The sequence below is a fragment of the Stegodyphus dumicola genome, chromosome X1 (genome assembly GCF_044657685.1).
Source record: "Stegodyphus dumicola isolate Sdum_Otavi_A_Nest chromosome X1, ASM4465768v1".
Classification (NCBI taxonomy): Eukaryota; Metazoa; Arthropoda; class Arachnida; order Araneae; family Eresidae; genus Stegodyphus; species Stegodyphus dumicola.
Window position 1 is genome coordinate 185,682,461 of NC_140780.1, and position 21,393 is coordinate 185,703,853.

At 33.8% G+C, this 21,393-nt stretch overlaps 1 protein-coding gene across 1 annotated transcript in view; it reads left to right on the plus strand.

Annotated features, from left to right (window-relative positions):
* Window positions 1–11,269: 11,269 nt before the first annotated feature.
* LOC118200554 (uncharacterized) overlaps window positions 11,270–21,393 on the plus strand; it is a 281,729-nt gene continuing 271,605 nt past the window's right edge. The window contains exons 1-2 of the mRNA XM_085807694.1: window positions 11,270–11,594; window positions 20,910–21,078. The gene's annotated coding sequence lies outside the window, so the exon portion shown is untranslated. The remainder of the gene's footprint in view (window positions 11,595–20,909; window positions 21,079–21,393) is intronic.

Here is a 21,393-nt window from a genome sequence, read left to right on the forward strand (position 1 = left end):
GCGCATAAACCATAATAGAATAAATGCATTCTTTAAAATTCACTCTACTTGTTTACCATAGCGACACTCTGGCGCTAGGTTCACTTAATAGTATTATATTTCGTTCATATTATAACTCAGAGGGCACAAAATTTATATCATTTAAAGAATTATCTAATCGTTGCCACATGTTCTATTCAAATACTATAATAAAGCTAGAACGATGTATAAAAGAAATTAAACAAACAAAACAAAAAAGAAACAGTTTTTCACAGACGATTGAGTATTTCTCATTCAATTAATTCAGTTCTTACTTCGCGACAAGGCAAAAATACATAAAAACTCAAAATATCGGTATTAAAAATTACGAAGTACATCTTAAAAACTTATTTCTTAAAAAAATTCCAGAAAGGATTAAACATGATTTAATTCGCAATAATAAATGAAGGCGTTATCTTTGTTGTTGCGAAGCTAAGTTACTCTAGATTGGCAACAAATCCACTAGTCTGCTGTTTTAAATATAAACAATCAATGGCCGCCAACAAAAAAATTATTAGGCTTAGCGGCACTTAAAAGAACTTTAAATTTGTTGATAATTCTAAAAATATTGCATACAGATTTACTAAAGGCATAAAAAACTTAACCGGAAGATAAGAACAACATAATTCGATCATTTTTAAAGCAAAAAATATACAATTTACAAACATATAAGAGTAAAGAAACTGAGATCACTGAGCTGGGTAACAGAGTGGATATATATATATAAATATATTTATATACGTTTTGCGCGGCCGATTGCAGCCAAAATACGAGGTGCACATCTACATGTTATAGTAGTCCTATATACAAAATTTCAACGTTCTGAGGTTACCGTTTTGGAATTATGCGAGACACGTACGTACATACGTTCGTACAGACGCCACGAAAAATTCTCTTCAGAATTCATTTTAAAGCAGTTTTATAATTTTTTCGGGGGAAAAGAGTCTTTTATTCTGTCCTTACGTACAGATATCACGTAAAAACATCATTAAATTGCATTCGAAAGCGGTCAAAATGGATATTTTCGTTTAAATATGCTGCCTGAAACTTTTCGCGATTACAATACTTCGTTTTTACTTCGTAAAAGAAAGTAAAAAAGGGTTCAAAATGGTTTTTAGCTTAAACATTATTTTCAGTATTAAACATAACACCAGTTATGTCAATAGTATTCAATATTAATCGTAGTATTGTATTCATAAATATAATGTACACAAATGCGGCAGTAGAATAAATTTATATGAAATTTTATATCATAAAAATTTAGATTAGAATTGTTCACAGCACTTGAAGATTATATAGCCTAAAAGGAGTTGCGTCTCGTAAAGGACGTTTAAAGGGAAAGAATTTGTATTGCGTTCACATGAGGAAAACCCAGGAAACCTCTGCAATAAACCCATTTGCCGAGATTTGAATTCCCTCAAATTACCAGTCTTTAACGAGCTTACCGATCTTAGCGCTCAGGGTCACGTATATTTAAAATTTGCTTATGTGTTATAAGAAAAGTGAAACAGAAAAATTTAGAAAAATGTAATAAGAGCACAATAAGAATTTAATTCACTTTAAAAGAGCATCCTTTTTTTGGGGAGGGGGGGATTTACAGAAGATAGTAACGTGTTTTCAGTTGAGTTCATTCATCAGAGAAAAACTTTGCACATAAAGCTGTTTCTTGAAATGTTTCACTATACAAGTAATACAAAATGAAGCATAGAAATTTTTTTTCTCACATGCACCCAAATGCACGCATTACCCTTTCCTGGATTTGAAGAAATCATAGAGAGAGAGAGTAGAAATACGGACAACAGATTTTTATTGGTGTCTGACTGATAGCTTTGGGAACAAGTAGTCTTTTAGTCACTCAAGCTCCGACGCATTCAAATGCGAACGGTTCTCAGAAGCTATTCGAACAAACAGGGCCAACGGGTTTAGTTATACTACATTGCAAAGAAGATAAAAGTGGCGTCCGCTATGTTAGAGGAAAGGCCTTTGGTGGTGAAATCTGTCAATGCCTACATCAAGGGTTGGCCTCTTATCTGTTGATCTACGTCTGTAAAGAAATACCGCAGAAACATGCGTTCAAAAAGACCACTTTTATACTTCTAAATACTTTCGGTCTGACAGCAAGATTTTTTTTAAAAAATCAAGTTGTTTTCAATATAAAAAAAAAGTAATAAGCTAATTTAAATTGTTTTTCACAGAACCAAGTAGGAAGATAAGATATTATTATATTTTCTTAGAGATTATTTTGCAAGTAATGTTTTTCAAGTTACGAAAATCTCACCTAAGTACATATATTTTCAAATCAGATTTATTTAATGCCTAATTTACTACGTTGTCTTAATTTAATAAACAATCGCACTTTTGAACATATAAAATATACATTAATACATACATAAAAATGAAATAAAATTTGAAAATAATGCAATTTAGGAATTAGTGTATTAAAAATAATTAAAAATTTGTTGTGATATCACTTTTTACGTTATATGCATTTATTTTATTTTTGTAATATGCGTTTAAATTTATTTTATTTCCGTATATGCATTTATTAGCCTTTGTTGTCAAATTTTGTCCGATTATTTGAATATGGCAAAGGAAACGGGATCTGTCTGTCTAAGGATAGACGAGTCGCCGTGGTAGGCTTTCTAAGTAAAACTTACTCATATCCATGTGACTCATATCCATGGAAAAAACTATGAAACCCAACCATGCAGCCAATTTGTTCGTTTTGGTTTCAGTGCAAGTGTAATTAGTAGTAATCAGCGGTCTTAGCTAGGTGGGCCATTGGTGGGCTCTGATAGAATTTGAAAACCCGATAAATCGTATTTAATAAACATAATATCAGTAAACGAACCAGATTTATAAAACAAAAATAAAACGCTTGTATCGGACATAACTAAATCTCGATATAACACATAATTACACTGATAAAGTGAGGTGTTATATCACTGAATTCAAATACTAGAAAATTTTAGCAAATTTCGCGGGGAATGTCTGTCGGCAAAATGCTTATTATATACATCGTTATTTTAAATTCGTCGCATATCTCGTATTTTTACTCTTACCTCAAAACAAATTTAATTTACAAATAATTTTATTTTTTATTTAAAATTAATAACTTTATTTCACTATAGAAATTTCTCTTGATCTTTTCAGTTATAGGATAACGCCCGGGAAACAATTTTATCTTTACAAATATATGCGCTAGTAAGAAAATGCACTTCGACAGCAACTCCTTTCGATCATGTTAAAATTTTTCTAAACATAAGAAATTTGTTACTTAAATTCATTCTTTATTAAACAAAAAAGAAACAGAATGAGACATTGTTAAAAATGTTTCATTGACATTTCATATCCTGAAAACAAGAACATTGCTATAAAAGCAAAGAAAAAAAAGGAACAGCATATTTTATTTAACGGGGACCAACTTTGACGCATAAACTTTTAAATACAAAATATTTTAAGCATGTTATGCTGTAATCGTTTGATTTATTTAATTATGGCAAAGCACTCGAGAGTTACACTGACTACCAATAAGTATTTGGACACCTATGATAGAAAAGAAAAACTAACTTTATTCAAAATCAATAGTTGGTAGAGCCTCCACGAGAGGTAATTGCAGCGTGGACACTCCAGTGCATACTTTCCACAAGTCTCTGAATGACAGCTAGTGGTATTTTCTTCCACCCGGCTTGGAGAAGACAGAAGTTCCTTCACCGATTTTGCACGGGTAGTGCACCCCTGGATTCGGAGATGCAACTCGTCCCAGAGGTACTCGATAGGGTTCAGCTCTGGACTCTGGGCAGGCCAGTCCATTCAATGAACTCCATTGGCACCATACCAAGCCTTGGTTAACGTCGAAACATGACAACTGGTATTGTCGTCCTGAAAGTAACAGGGGTCCAACCCGTAAAACTGCCACAACGTAGGAAGCACATTGTCATCCGAAATAGTGAAATAGTGCAGTAGGCATCGAAGTTGAGCTTACCATGAATGGGGACCAAGGGTCTCAGCCCATACCAAGAGAAACACCCCCAGACCATAATTCCACCTCCACCGAACTTGACTGTTGGCACAATGCATTCTGGCAGGAGACGTTCTCCAGGTAGACGCCAGACCCAGATCCTACCATCCGAACGGTAAAAGGTGAACCTTGATTCGTCACTCCAAAGAACCCGATTCCACTGATCTACGGTCCAATTTCGATGTGCTTTGCACCACATTAACCGAGCAGCGCGGTTGGACTTTTTGATCAAAGGCTTATGGGCAGCAGTACGACCATGAAAACCAAGCAGATGTGCTTCCTTACGGATGGTATTCATTGAAACAATACTCCCGGATGCGTGTTGAAACTCCTCGCGGATGAGGGCCATCGGTTGGGTGCGGTTCTTCCGAATTTCTCTGGACAGCACTCGTGGGTCTCTGTCTCCCAGTTTCGTTGGTCTGCCGACTCGGGGCACATTCCGACAATCACCGCTCACCTTCTACTTCTTAATCACATAGGCCACGGTCGATTTTGGGTACTTCAGATCGCTAGATATGTCCGTTAAGGATCGGCCACATTTGTGATACCCGATAATTATACCTTTCTCGAAATCAGAAAGCTCCGAACTGCGAGGCATCTTGCATGCGACTAAAGCCGATGCTGTTTCCTACACGATATATACCGGCGGAGTCCGTTACGTATCTTAAAACCGCAGATATCGTCATTTGCATAGGGGTCCAAATACTTATTGGTAGTCAGTGTATTTACATAAGGGGAAGGATGCCTTCGTAGAGGACTTTCTAAGGGGAGCCGGCTTGTGTACACGTTACACATGAGAAAGACACGAAAGCATCCATGTAGCTAGCTCTTTCGCCGGGATTCGAACCCCGAATAGAATTACCGGTATTCCATTGTGGGCTAGCTTGGATAACGAGAAAGATCAAAATCTCATATCAAAGGCAAATTGACAGCCTGTATAATACGAAGTTATTGCCATTTCAATAGCATAAAGTGACGTTCGCGATATTGTATTTTATTTTATTTAGCCCATGACAAAATACACGAGGACTATTTGGTAGTTTGACCTGCATTGAAACCCCTGTGAACTGGCTCACCACATCTGCGTTTTCGTGAATTTACCTATATGTAACACCGGTACGAGATAGTTTCCCTTAGAAGGTCTTTCACGAAAGCATAGCCTCTTTAAACAGATCGCCCTTTGCGAGCTTTGTCATTAATCTAACAGTCGAAACGTAATCCCAAGCGAGGTAGACAGAGCACGTCTTCGTGAAGGATTTTTAAATCAGATTGGCTTATATTCGCGTTAAATATAGGCAGCAAAAAATCTACGAAAATTGCCACGTAGCTAGCCCATTCACCGGGATTTAAACTCGATTCAAACTGCCAATTTCTACTAGGTCGCTGCGCGCTTTTGTTGTATCTTTATAAAAAATCTTTGCAAAATAATCGCGAACACATAGTTATTGTTTTTTAATTTGGTTTGGTTTTATGTGATTACGGCAAAGCCTCGAGGGCTATCTGCCTAAGAAAAGGCATGCCTTCGTGGAGGATTTTCTAAGGATTACTGGCTCGTGTACACGTTATACGCGGGGAAAATCACTAAAACGCCCTTGCAGCCAGCCCGTTCGCGGATTCGAACCTCAGACCGAATTACCAGTGCTCAGCGATGTTTACTGATCGGCCGCTGGTAGGCCACAATTATTGAGTACCAACGGATTAATTAAGTTAGGAATATAATAACTTTCATTCGTAGTGCTGCTATCAGCACTGACATTTGGAGAGGTTATTTTCTAACGAAATTCTTTTAATGTAATTAATTTAATTCGTTAGCTAATTGTTCCTCTGACTAAATTTTGTGCGCAGTATATGTAACCCTTCCATACATAAACTGTTTTACTTAACTTACACTCCATTAATTTTAAGCGGTTTTATACCGGTAGATTTCTTTCCAAAAAAGTTCCAAGAAATGCATATTTTTTCCCTAGATTTTAAAACTAATTTGTATTTCAAATCTTAATAATAAAATTTTTAAAAACAAATATTTCTAGAAATTCCTGCGGTATATGAATTTATTCGATTTAATTGAAGTTTTCGAGTAGAATATCTTCCTTTCGACATCCAAGAAATTTTTATATGTCAGTTCGCTTTTATAAAGAACACACAGCCACATATACGAGTAGAAAAGTCGGGCATGCTGAAAGCACAGTTTTCCTATTTCAAAGTGTAAAAAAGAAGAATATACCATTAAAAAACCGGCACTTGAAACACGAGGGCAAACAAAATAAATGTTTGCAGCATTTTATATTTTTTCCTATTCTTGACGAATCAGAAATTGTAATCAACTTTTAATGCTAAAATAAAATATTTAATTGTACAATATATGATTTATTCAAAAGTACGTCTTACGTTACAATTATTATTTTTTCCTGTTTCTTCTAAATTTCGGTAATGTATTGTAACAACGAGCCATTCTGCTTGACTTTCATTTGCGTAAATAACCACAAGGCAAACTGTTGTAAAACAATTTATCTTCATTTACAAGCTTGCAGTCGTAAGAAAGATAACACACACCTGCTGTCTGACAGTGATACTTAACTCTCAGAACTCTTCCGTAAAGTGTTCTTTTGAAACAGACTTCACACCCTATTAAGAGCTTTGTGTCAACTGACAGCCGCCTGCAGAAAGGTAGGGGAAAGAAGACCAGATCGCATCGTCTAAACCAACGACTTCTTATAACAGTATACTATCTCGTTGGTCTAAACACGTCTTAAGCAATTTAGCGGAATTTGGGCTTCCGGTATACACGTCTTAAACATTTTTCGAGCGATTTGAAATTCGTGTAAATACGTCTAAAACATTTTTAAAGGAAACTCTGAAACCGTTTATACACGTCTTAAGCAGTTAAAGGATTAAAATCCGTTTGTATATGCGCGGCTTTTCTCCTAATTACTTACCTTTTAACTTGTTAATTGCATAATCAGTGACACATTTTAAACAGCATAAAAGATGCATAAAAAAGAAAAGCATAGCTTATGTAATAATGAAATAATAATTAAATTTGTGAATTATTTTCATGTTATTAATGAAATACTTTTTGGATTATAAATACATTAGAAACTATACTTTTATTGTAAATGCTACATATTGAAACATTGGAAATCTATGGATTTATTATTATGCATGATGAAAAACATTTGTATATACATTCATTAATATAAATCTTATTCATTACAATTATACTAATAAATATATATTAATAACTTCTAAACCATCGCATCTCTCTATCTGTATGTAAATATATGACTTCTTAGATGTGTATATATAAGTATGTATGAATATAAAAATGAACATTGCCAAGAAGTTTATTTGAAGTTACTTTTAATTCAGATAACGATTATGTAATTGACAGCAACTATAGTCATCAGTTCTTTGCAAATTATTATGGATATGTAATAATCAGTTGAAAAATAATTGATGAGTTTTTGAGTAATAAAGAGTGTACACATTTTGTTATTGGGTTAATTTATAATTATATCATAAGTATGATCTACGTAATATAAACATGACTAATAAATAATAAGAAATGTAACAGCTGTGCATTTATAACATTTGATCGCTTAAAACAGTGAACAACTGATTATCACCTTCATATCTGTTTACATAATGAATTGTACTTTCCAATTAAGTGCACGAGCCTACTAGTGGCCGAAGCGTCGTTGAACACTGGTAGTTCTGTCTCAGGTTAGAATGCCGCGTACGGGCTGGCTAAATGACGTTTCCTTGGTTTGCCCCATTTGTAACTGGTATACGAGCCAGTTTTAAAAAATCTTCTACAAAACTATCCCTCCTGTTAGGCAGATATCCCTCGAGGCTTTGCCGTAATCACATAAAACGAACTTATGATGTGCACCACCTAATTTCTAGAGTTGGTATAATTAATGTGTTTTAGGTGTATTACCGAGTGTTCTATGGGACAATAAACAACTCGCACATGTTTGATAGCTCATGTATTCATATGCTTTATTTGATCTTCATTCTGCTGAATAGTATCTGCTGGCTGTGAGAATGTAAATATCAGCCATATAGACTGTTGTCATAAAAGTTTTTTTGTCTGTTTGTTGGTTTGGACCTACTCTGATATGCGCCCTCAATGCCCCAAATTTCTCGCCAAATATTTTTGGTGAGAAACTCCACGCTGCCATATTGCTATCTAAATTTTTTGTCTACATTTCGAACTTTAAGCCTAAAATGTCTCCAAAAACACGGTTTTCGCGAATGCAAAAACCACGTTTTGAACACACAATTTAAGCTAAAAATCCGAAACAAAAACAAAAAATTTAGATAGCAAAACCGTGAAGTTTCTAACCAAAATTATTTGACAACAGTCCATGTACACAGCGATATGTTTTAACTTAAAAAAAAAATCTACGAATGGCACCATCTATGCAACGAACGAATTTACGAACTACGCACACCTCGCTTTAATAAATTAACATAACAACAATAAATTTCAAAGAATACCATGTACACAGAGTTAGTTCTGTTTCAACTTTAAAAAACATCTACGAATTGCACAATTTAGACGGTACGCATTAATCAACAAAATAACTAAAATAAATTTCAAACAATTAAAAAAAAACAGCAATAACGACAGAAATTCATATTAAAAAACAATGAACATAACATTCTACAAAATAAGAACAAGAATAAAATAAAATGCACTTAGCATTAATGCTTTTTCGAACAACAGAAATACCAATTTCATACCGCCACGTAATCACTATCGTATTTATATGACATCCAGACACACTATCCAGAAAATTCATACTATGGTTCACAAATAAATAAAATAACAAATAATCACAATTCCCTACTTCTATCACGCACAGCCACTAAAAATAATCTCCCATACCTTCTTTCCACACCTCCAAATACCCATTGCCCCTCAACAGGATGGCCACGACGATATTTCCTTATGCCGAACTTCAATTCAACAACTTTCACCATTAAATCTTTCCTCCCTAGCTTCTCAGACACAAAGCATGACAGGAACCAACGAACTCCAGCGAAAGATTTTTCAACGTCAACAGGATTGCCATACAACACGCAATCGCGCCAAAAACCAGCGCAGAGCACATATCGCCACATTTGGTGAAATTAGGGCGTATATCAGAGTTGTACCGTTTGTTTGAATGGACAGAAGAGTAATTATAATCCACAGAGTTAGTCAAGGTCAGAAGGTGGTCACCAGGTAACAAAGTTTCCAGTGAGCCATCAAATTTTCATTGCAATGCAGACAACAGAAAATACACATAAATAATGTCTGATAAATAGACTTATCCAGCACACGTTTTAAACTATTTTTAGTGTATACAGAATTTGGCTATTACTGATGTAATTGATTACTATAACCAGAAGTGTGTTTATCTGTTACTTGAAGTGCCAGAATGGAGATCAAAGTGATTAACTTGATAGCAATCACCTTTCTATTATCTTCCATTACTAACAATAAAGTTTAAAACGAAAAGAGTGTGAGCTATACAAAACAACACGAAGAAGCGAATGGCACTTGAAAGGAAACGTCACTTTCGCCAATCTGAGCGATAACTGCTTCTTGTTTGGCTCTCAGTCTGTTTATCAAGTGAAGATGGTAACCCTATTTCGCCAAAGGGCGTTTCTCAGAACTGTTCTAGCAAACGTTTTGTTCCGGCAACAAATATCGTATGTGATAAGGGTTTTAAACCAAAGGAAAACATCGACCGTCAGGAAAGCAACCTAAATAGTATTTTTACAGCATTTTCGTGCTCTAAGTCCATTATTAAGAAAGTGAGTAATATTTTCTGTGAATACTTCATTCTCGATATTAACAATATAATATCAGCTCATATGGACGAAATTCATAATACCACAGCTCCAGCGCTCAATTTATTTGTCTTCTTCAACATTTTTAAAGAAATGTTTATCAAAATTTCAAATCAAAATTTCATTTCTTTTACACATACTTTCGGTTTGAGTTTTGGTATCTGGTGATATTTCCGTATACTTTGTATTTTATATATTGGCATGAACCTGGTTATCTTTTTTTTAATCTGTATGTATACTTTATTTTTCTTGAACTATTACTCTTTTCGTTATGTTCCTTAAATTCTTCTTGCTGCATTTTTGATTATCTCCTGTCTTGTTGCTAGATCAGTGAATTTATTTCCGAGACGCTCAGCGCCTGATATCATTCTGTTCACTGTGCAACATCCATCGCACTTCAACCTCTATTTCGAAGTGTGGATGAGGACTGGTCCTTGAGATCGAGCACTCCGGTATCGCACTTATTTAAAGGATATCAGCAATGAAAATGGAAGACAAATTAACGAAACAATTAAACTTCAGATATTTCAAAGCGCAAGGCTATTTTAAGCCATTAATTGGGCTGAAAACAAAATGTGACATTAATATCATTGTATTATCAAATATTTCTCAAGCAGTTTTTAGAGAATCTTGGGTAACCGAGTTTCCTTTCCTGTATGAAACATGTGTGAATTTAAAGAATTTAAATAATTTTTATGCTCGTATCTGAATAAGTGTAAACGTTTGATTTATATGGATCTTTTTTTTTTTTTTTTTCCTAGTTACAAATCTTATGCTTCGTTCTCATTTCAAAATTTCAAAACATTTAAATTTTAAATTTAGTATTTTATCACCAGAGCTTATTTTCTTAGGAATTTTTCTCTTCTGCTTGGAATTTCGATCTCACAAATAGGGTTTCTGAAATATTAAATATTCATTTCAAATGTATTTAGAATTAAAATGCAATAAATTTCATGAGGCTACGCTTTCAATATTTTTCTAACAGTTCTGCTGTAAATGTTCTGCTTACTAGTGGAAATCACAGGAAGTTTTTCTCGTTCCTTTGTTAGATTTAGAGGAAGGACACAGAGTTTTTAAATTATCTTTTTAAAGTTTTAAGTATTTGAAATGCACTTGAAAAACCTGATGTTTATTTACACTGCAGATAAATCCATACTTTTTAGAATCAACTTCACGACTAATTCATGAGCCTTGTAATTCATATCGTTGAATTTATATATTTTGTTTTCTGGTTAAAAAAAAACTTAGATCCTTTACCTAACTAATTACATTGAAGCACTTTTGTTACATTATAGCTAATCGCTTTTGTAAACTAACATCATCAGAGAAATCTTGTAAGTCGAGAGTAACTTTCTCCTTGAGTAAAGGAAGAATAGATGGGGCTAGTAGTAAATCATGTCCGATTAAAGACTGATCCTTGTGTGACATCGAAATGGCGACAGCGGAGTGATGTTTGAATACATGTTGTTTTAGATATCATACAGTGATGTACTGCAGATATTAAGATTTGCAGGGTGTGTGTGTTTATGCGATATGTGTTGGAATTTTAAATATCAAATTATTAATAATACCCGTGAAGAAGTGAGCAAGTAAGATGGCACTCTTTTGTAATATTGTTTAAATAGAGTTATTGGATATCTCTCTCCTTTCTTGTGTGGTTCCAAAACAAAGTTTAAAGGCTATGGATAAATTGTTCACGGGGAAAAAAGCGGTAATTTTCCTTTGCAATATATACAATTTAAGTGTGTGCTGTCTGTGTGGTGTTATGTTCTGTTTAAAGTAATACAATGAATGAAAAAGTTAATCATTTTGGAATATTTCCGAGTAATTTATAATTTATTATTTCCCGGAAAATAATGCTGGATAAGGCCTTTTTTTTTTAAGTGTCTCTGAAAAAGCTTTTATTCCAGTATTTTTTTTTTCTTAAGTTGCATGACAATTACACCGCGTAATAACTTAATAAACAAATATTCAGTCAGTATTGTTATTCCGTAGTGGTGTTTGTTAAAGAGATGTTTAAGAAAGATATGTATCAGCAATGATAAATGATATTTTCTGCAGAAGTTTTAATCTGTTTTGTTAGTGCATTGTGAAATAACTTTATTTATGTATTTTGACACGTTAAACGTAATTTACTTTGTGCGTGAACCAAAGTGAAAATACCACCCTATCACTCATATAGCATGTATTTAAATTTTGGGTGTTCTTCAGCTGCGTTTTTATTGAAACAGAATGATGTAATTATGAAATATTCTAAATTATTTAAGAGTGCATATGTCAATCAAATTTGTAGGTAATGTGTAAATGCTTGACAGGGAAAATGACATAAAGCGTTTCTTTCGCAACCGTATACGAAATTTTTAAGTGGGGTATATCAATATTTCATAGCTGATTTACTTAAGTACACTTTGAAATTTAGATGTATTAATGATACATTTGTTACCAAAATTATAAACTAAAAAATGTGAAAATTCCATCAGTATAAAAGCTTTAGCTTGCATAGCGGTAAAAAATTCAGTAGCTGCAAATGTTTCGTTTTCCTGTTTGTTATCAGTATTGAATATATAGAAGAAAGTTTTCTGAGGAAGACTTCTTGGGAGGTTTGAGCTGTCTAAGAAATTTTTTCTTTTGTCATGTAGTCTCACAAAATTATTGGACAGTATCTCCTCCAACTTTATCATAAAAAAGGGGGGGGGAGAAAAGTTAGCTTTTTCTTTTATGACATATAAATTATAAATATTTAATTTACATTCATCATTTATTTTTTGGCAATTTATACTTAACCTCCTCCATTTCCCTTTTCCTTAATTTAATGCATCTGAGAATATTCTTTTTTGTTGTCAACAAAAGTAAAGAAATAGGAAATATCAGTGATGGTTGTAACATTATATTTGCTACTGTAACTTCATATACAGTGGCTGATATTTTTTTTTGGACACTCGTATTTTTTAAATTTATTTACTTAGATCTTGTACTAAATATTGAAATATAGATTTTAAATTTTTTCTAATATATTATTTTTTTATTTGCTTATTTTTTGTTCTTAAATAAATAGTATCAATATATTCCTAGCAATAAAGTAATTCATTAAAAAAGTGTTATTTGATACATAATAATTTTGACGTTCCAAATTATTGTTGAAGTGTTTTAGCACACGTTTCTTTTTACAATCTTTGTTTTAAACGAAAATATATCACAAGATTTATGATCTGCATTTGCAAATTTTTGCTTGTTTAGCAAAATAAATTAATAGTTCGATATCTCAAGTAGACTTAGGTAAGATGGTACAAGTTAATGGCCAATTCTATTAGAAATTTAGTAATTGATCTTTTTAAAGATGGTAAATAAAAGTATTCGAAACACCCAAAAATTCTTGGCATAAAGTGTTTTAACTATCTTTGGTGTAATAAAGTGATGGATATTTCGTGGAACTGTTGAAAATGCTTTGAAGTCTGGACTGCATTCTAAGCTTATGCAAAGGAATTGCGAATTTATTCTACTAAAAATTCAAACAAGACCCCAAAATTATTTATGACACATGAATACGGCGGGTGATCAGAAAGAAGGAAGTTCTTGAATGAAGAAAGTATCTGATGTTCTCAAAATTACAAAAATGTTATGGTATTCTAGCAATGTTATATTTGCAGAAGTGTCAGAATCTTATACTTGGGCTTGATAGGCACATTAATATGTGACAAAATCCAAATTAAAGTCAAAAATTTGTTGCTTAATGTTATTCATGGTGCTAGAGGCATAATGGTTTGGGGATGTTTTCCTGCCTTTACAATATGAAATTTAATGTGTGTTGAAAATGATGTGGTCTAGTGTAAATGTATAAATGTTCTTAATGAGAACCGGGAAGCATCTTCAAGGAAACTTGGAATGCAAAACGTATTGAAGTTCTATCAGGATAAGGGGAACTACTCTGATATGTGCCCTCAAGTCGCCAAATTTCTCGCCAAATATTTTTGGCGAGAAACTTCACGATGCTATATTACTATCTAAATTTTTTGTCTACATTTTGAATTTTTAGCCTAAAATGTCTCCAAAAACGCGGTTTTCGCACATGCAAAAACTAAGTTTTGAACACACAATTTAGCTAAAAATCCGAAACAAAAACAAAAAATTTAGATAGCAAAAATGTAAAGTTTCTAACCAAAAATATTTGACAAGAATCCATGTACACAGCGACATGTTTTAACTTAAAAAAACATCTACGAATTGCACAATGTAGGCAACGAACGAATCTACAAACTACGCACACCTCGCTTTAATAAATTAACATAACAATAACAAATTTCAAAGAATACCATGTACACAGCATCCTGTTTAAACTTAAAAAAAATTCTACGAATTGCGCAATTTAGGCAAGGAAGGAATCTACGATCTACGCACTCCTCGCTTTAATAAAATAACATAACAACAATAAATTTTAAATAATACCATGTACACAGCGTTCTGTTTCAACTTTAAAAAACATCTACGAATTGTACAGTCTAGACACTAAACAACAAAATAAACTAAAATAAATTTCAAACAATTTAAAAAAACTACAATAACGACAGAAATTCATACTAAAGAACCAATGAACATAGCATTCTACAAAATAAGAACAAGGATAAAATAAAATCCACTTACCATGAATTAATGCGTTTTCGAATAGCAGAAATATAAATTTCATACCGCCTTTAACATGCCGCCACGTAATCACTATCGTATTTACATGACAGCCAGACACACTATCCAGAAAATTTATACTATGGTTCACAAATAAATAAAATCATTAATCCCTACTTCTATCATGCACTGCCATTAAAAATAATCTCTCAGACCCTCTTTTCACACTTCCAAATACCCACTACCTCTCAACAGGATAGCCACAATCAGATTTCCTTTTGCCGAACTTCAATTCAACAACTACCAATTTATCTTTCCCTCCGATCTTCTCAGACACAGATGCGAACCAACGAGCTCCAGCGAAAGATTTTTCAACATCAACAGGGTTGCCATAGAACACGCAGTCGTGCCAAAACCAGCGCAGGTGAAATTAGGGAAATTTCGCCACATTTGGTGAAATTAGGGTGTATATTAGAGTTGTACCGGATAAGGATCCTAAACATACAGCCCTAAATGTTCCCTTGTGGTTATTGTACAACTGTCAAATTCCCCATATTCTAAAGACTTGAATCCTATAAGAACACTTATAGAGTGAATTGGACAAAAGAATAAGGGAACCTGATGTTAAAAAACTCTGTTAAAAAGTAATTATTATATAGAAATTAAACATTCTTGCATGAAAAATTTCATTGAATCTGTACCAGAGTGCATGAAAAGTGTAATTTTAGCTAAAGGAAATCTTATGAAGTATGGTTATGTCCAGTTATTATCATGTTTTTATTAAATATAAGCTGTTTATTGTAGATATCCGAATACTTATGAGAGTTAATTTTGAGACCTTTTTGAATAATTTGTCTTTTACCAAACAATTGTTTCGAATAACTTTTTAAAAAATAAGTAGGTTTTGAAATAGATGATCACTAATACATGTAAAAGAAAAATAGTGATTTTGCTAATAAATTAGTATCTGATATTTGGAAATAAAAATGAAAAATGCAAGCCACTGTAAGTTAAAGATTTAGGTTCTCATTAGCTTTATGTATTTGGAGTTTTTTGGCGTTTATTTTTTAACCCCTTGCCTGTGGAATATATTTGAGAAAAACATGCCCAAAATTGAAAAATTTTTTTCTCTTTAATTTTATTCATTATTATCATCAAAATGTTAGAAATAGCTATTTTTTTAAACAAAATTTTAAATGAAATAATTACTATATCCAATGCTTTCACATATGCGGGAAATGTTAATGGATTATAGTAATTTTTGCTCATATTATAGTAAAATAAGTCAAATGACATAATTTTCAAGACAAATATAATAAACTAGTATAACAATAAAAAATATTTATATCAATTGTCATGAATTCCATGTCCCTCAAATTACTTTGAATTTCACAAATCCATTACGGTATGGTATATATGGAAACATGGCATGGAAGACAAGCCTACATCACAGTCTTTACAATAAATTCTAGTCTCGCGTCGTATCCTCTCTCCTTTTTCATCAATTTTACGACAACAAAGGAAATATTGTCTGGTTGAAGTAGTCTTTTTGGGGAGAGTGCACCCACTGGTTGGTTCTTAAAAATGCACCAAGCAGGTTCACCCACTGCTTGGTGCATTTTAAAGAATTGCCTAAACTCGGTATCCATGTGCACATCAACTTATTTTCACTTAAAAAAAAAAAAAAAATCGGAGAATTGTACAAATTCGGCATAGCGCACTCCATTGACTTTGCCCATGTACATATCAATGTATTTTCACTTAAAAGTCAAAGGAAATTAATGAATATCCAATTCTTCTTGCTCGTGTAAAAAGCCACAAACATAAGATGCCAAATTAGTGCCATGTTATGTTTGTGGAAGAAGGGTGAAGCGATTCTGCTCTTCACCCTTTTTTTCCCGTTGGTGGAATGTCTTCAAGAAAGTGTCTACCCGTAAGTCACAACAAGTTCATGTTAGGATGCTCTGGTCATGTCAGCTGAATATATGCTTATTATCTTCAATGATTTATTCCACAATTGAGATTCTGTAATTCATATTACATTTTCCATCATCTGGCAACTGATAAATAATAAAGGAATTCCAAAATGCTTGATCCAGAAGATGGGAAAATAGCTTTACATAATATTTCTTTCTACGTTTTCTGGCAGTGGGATAGTCTGTAAGGTGTTGATCAACTTTATCAGCACCTCCCATAGTGTTATTACACTCAGCAACTACTTTTAGGTTTCAGTTTCTTTTGCTTCTTCCATCTCAATCATTTCTGCGGTATGGACCGAAGAAAAGCAGGTAAGTTTCTTTCTTGTCATGCTACACTGCTGGCCACCGTAAATGCAACACCTTGAGGGAAGCATGCAAATAACATGAAATTTACAACATGCATTAGCGGAGGTGAGATATGCAAATAATTAGAATTTCAGCGCAGAATCACATCACGCGTGCCTGTGGCGCCACTTCAAAATGCTATTTAAGGCTTGAAGTTTTCGACGATTTCAAGTTCGGAAATTGTGTCTTTCTTGAGGTTTTTTCAAGAAAACGATCAATTATGCCTTGTAGTAAACAGCGATCATCGTTTGATCAAGTATCCGAGTTCGACGGAGGAAGGATAGGGGCCTACCGAGAGTGTGGATTATCTTTCAGGGAAATCGGTAGTCGTGTCGGACGAAACCGAACAACTGTAATGTGGATATGTGACCGTTGGATGCAGGAGGGTATGACGGACTGACGTGTTCGATCGCATCCACCTCAGTGCACCACTTCCCATGATGACAGGAACATTGTGCGCATGGCAGTGACGGATCACACGGTCACATCACGAACCATAGCACAGCACATTCAGTCTGTAACGCATCATCCAGTGTCTGCGCATACCATTCGACTCCGTTTACAGCATAGTCTGTCCGCAAGACGTCCATTGCTTCGTGTACTCTTGATGCAGAACCACAAACGTCTCCGCTGCCAATGGTGCAGTGAAAGAAGGATGTGGATGGCAGAATGGAATGAAATTGTTTTTATTGACGAGTCACGCTTCTGTCTGCAACACCATGATGGTCAGATTCGAGTCTGGAGACACCGTGGAGAGAGGATGCTGAACAGCTGTGTTATGTACCACCACACTGGTCCTGCACCGGGTGTTATCATATGGGGCGGTATTGGATATCACTCTAAAGTCCTCTAGTGTGCATTGCCGGTACTTTAGACAGCCAGCGCTACATCTCCGAGGTGTTGGAACCAGTTGTCCTTCCTTACCTTCAGGGCTTGCCCACAGCCATATTTGAACTGGATAATGCGTGACCACACGTGGCACATATTGTCCAAGGGTCGTCGTCAATCGCCAGATTGAATTGCTTCTCTGGCCGGCTCGCACTTCGGATCTTTTGCTGATAGAAAACATGGGGTCCATGGTTGCTGAACGATTGCCCCAGATTACATCTGAAGCTGCCACACTAGATCAACTTTGGCAACGTGTGGAAGCTGCTGGGTCTGCTGTATCCCAAGAACACATTCAAAGTTTCTTTGAATCAATGCCGAGGCGTGTGGCAGTGGTGATCTCCAGCAATGGCGGCTACTCTGGCTTCTGATTCTGGAAGGAACCACACTTCACAGAAGTCTATAAATTTAATCATTTGATACTTGCTCAACATGATATCTACTAAATAAATTTTGTTGTGATATCTCTTGTCTTTCTTGGTGTTGCAATTTGGGTGGCCAGCAGTGTATTTCAGGACTGTGACTTTCCCACGCTGGAAAGGCAGAACGTCCTCTCTCTTTCATTTTATTTATTTATTTATTTATTTATTTATTTTTTTTTTGAAACTTAGGGGTAAGACCTTCCTGATTGACCATATATTTGTAAACTTGAGGCCCGTATATTGGGAAAATGGAAAGTTACATATTAGACATTGGACGAACTGAGTTTGGGCTTCGCGGAATTGAAGCACCGATTTTTCTCTTTTCCTAACTCGGGCCGGGCATTATTATTAATTGCTTGATCCATAATTGTAATCAGTAACTTGTATTCCCATTCTTGACAACATTCTATGGGGTTCCAGCATTTTTAATTTTAGAAATTACATCTTGGCAGCAATATAAAGACTAGTTAAGGGATTTTTGCATATGAATGACAAAAAAATAGATCTTTAGTAAATTAAGTGAATGAAAATATCTGTAAAACTTTATAAAAATGTTTTGAAAATATCAAAAGGATTTACAAATTATAGAGGCCTTAAACAGTCTGCTAATTACACAAATAGATAAAATAAATTTTAAGAGAGAATATGTAAAATATAGGCGCAATTTAATGTAGATCAGTGGTTCTCAATCTTTTGACTAATGCGTACCATCTAAACAAAAACTGAAAAATTTTAGTACCACTACTACATTTTAGAATGATAATTTTTCAATAGATTGGCTATTTGCATTAAATATGCACACATAAAAACATTATTAGAATAAAAATTAGTTACCATTTTAATTATCAAAATTTATGTTATAATACTTTAATTCTAAAATTTAGTGTGAAATTTTGGCCTGTTTAAGAAAGATCAATTTCTTTGTCTGGTCCTATTTCACTTAGTTTTAACCATACATTAAGTTCCACTTTTTTGTTCTGTATTTATTTTTCAAATATAACATGGATTTGAAGTACTTTTTATTAGTGAATGCTTGAGGAGTTAAAAGAAAATTTCTAATTAAATGTGCATATAATTTACAAGGTATATTTTTAATTATTCAGTTTTATATGTATATGGATTTTAAATGTAATAAAATTGATTACAATTAATTATTAATTTAAAATTAATGAATGGTTAATTACAACATACGCTACGTGCACATTTTCAAAGTTGTAAAAATGTCGTTCGCGCGTTGACTACTGACAAGGTTTGCTGAAGGTTGGAGTCTATGATTATATATCGGAAATTCTATTTGACATAATCGAAAGTTCAAGCTTACTTTTATAAAATTGCTTTAACAGTCTGCAAAAAATAATAAGCCTGATCCAATTCGAAGATTAAGGAACAACACAATCTGCAACATTAACTGAATTAGATAATTTTAGCTTAGCTTATATCGTCCGTTATACATTAAACGCGCATGCTCAGACGCAAATTCACAGTCGTAAAGGTCTTACGCGCACGCATAAATGCGATGCATACGCAGAAAGTTTGTAGCTTTGAGGTCCGGATTATGGGTGTCTTGAATTAATGACTTTTGACTGTATTAAAAAGAATAAAGAATTCTTGTGAGAAAAAGAAAAGGAAAAAAAAAAAAAAAAATCATTGACCTCCATGGTCTCTTTAAATTGGCCATGATGTTACTTGTTGATTTTTGTTTTTCTGCATAAAATTGTATATGGAAATAGTCATCTGAAAAGATCCATTTACACGAGGACATGCATGTCTGCTGATATCTACGGTGCCTACACTAGTCTGTGTACAGGGAAAAATGTATTGCCACTGCTAGTGGCGTAACTAGAACTCTTGGGCCCTTATGCAAAACATTTTCCTGGGCACCTCCCCCAATAAATTTAGTATGCATAAAAAAAAGTGAAAAGTTAAAAAAAAAAAAAAATCAAGGATTTCACGAGCCAAAAAATAAAAGCATGCTTTTGAGGAACCAGTTGAAAGGTATGTAGCATGAAGAAAGAATAAAAAAAAAACATATTTTCCCTTGACCAATTGTGAAGTACAAGATTGCTTCAGTCAAGGTATAATATTTGACATCAGGTGATTTTAATCAGTTATTTAAGACTTTTTCTGTCTATGCATGTGAGTGCAAGACACAGATTTCTCTCTGCTTTCACTGAGATACATACTGATAATAAATGAATAAGTCTGTTTAAGAAAAAGAACATGTTGATGTAAAGTATAGCATTAAGAAAAAGAAGAAAGAAAGAAAAGATACTTCTCCACTCTAGATTTGTGGAGATTTTTATATAAATCAAATAGGTTTTACATACAAATGTGTTTTGCGTGTTTATATAAAATCTGCGCCATTCTACGTTGATAAATAACTGGTTATATTATAAACTGACAGATAAGATAATAAATAAACATATTATTAAAAGATAATAAAACCAAGATATTACACTAATATATAGTGTTCTGTGATTTACTTACGAACATGACTTGTGCAATAATATACAAGTACAATAGAACTCCAATTACCCGAATCAATTGGTACCGCACCCTATTCAGATAATAAAAAATTCAGATAATTGGATTTTTTCCAAAGAAAATGTCTGACGTACCCTTTAATTACTGTATTTACTGTGTGTTGAAAATGGGAAAAAAACTATGTTTAAAGAAAAAGAGGTTTTAATGTGCATTTATATAGCGTACTGTACAGTACTTACAAGTGCTGAACATCTCTATCAAAGTAAGCTGTTTGATTGTCTTCATCTGCTTTAGGGCAGCCAAGTCGTACATCCTCTTGACAGTGAGAAGTTGCATGTGGTCACACTCGGGCTGACACTCTATCCACTTCAAGGCCGGCAAACCCTTCACTAGCTGATGGTCCCATGTCTGCTTCAACTTCGAAACATCTTCTTCCTTGAAACTTTCTTCTCTCACACTTTCAGTAAGTTCATTATCATTTAGAATTTAAAACCCAGGGTCTGACGAATCGCACACCATTCATTCTGCTGTATCCTCAGTACTAACTTCTGAACATCCAGCAATTTTCAAAAAAATGTTTCTTTAATTCCTCAAGTGACATGTCATCCTCATCTTCTCCTGTCTCTTCCCTTTCCTTTTCTTGAGCTTTTTCTCTTTTCCTTTCTCTTCTTCAGTTGATTCTAAAAAATTCTGAAAACGATTCAGATAGTAGAAGTTTGGATAATTGGAGTTGTTACTGTAATAAATAAGAACTTTTATAATGTAAATGTTGCATTTG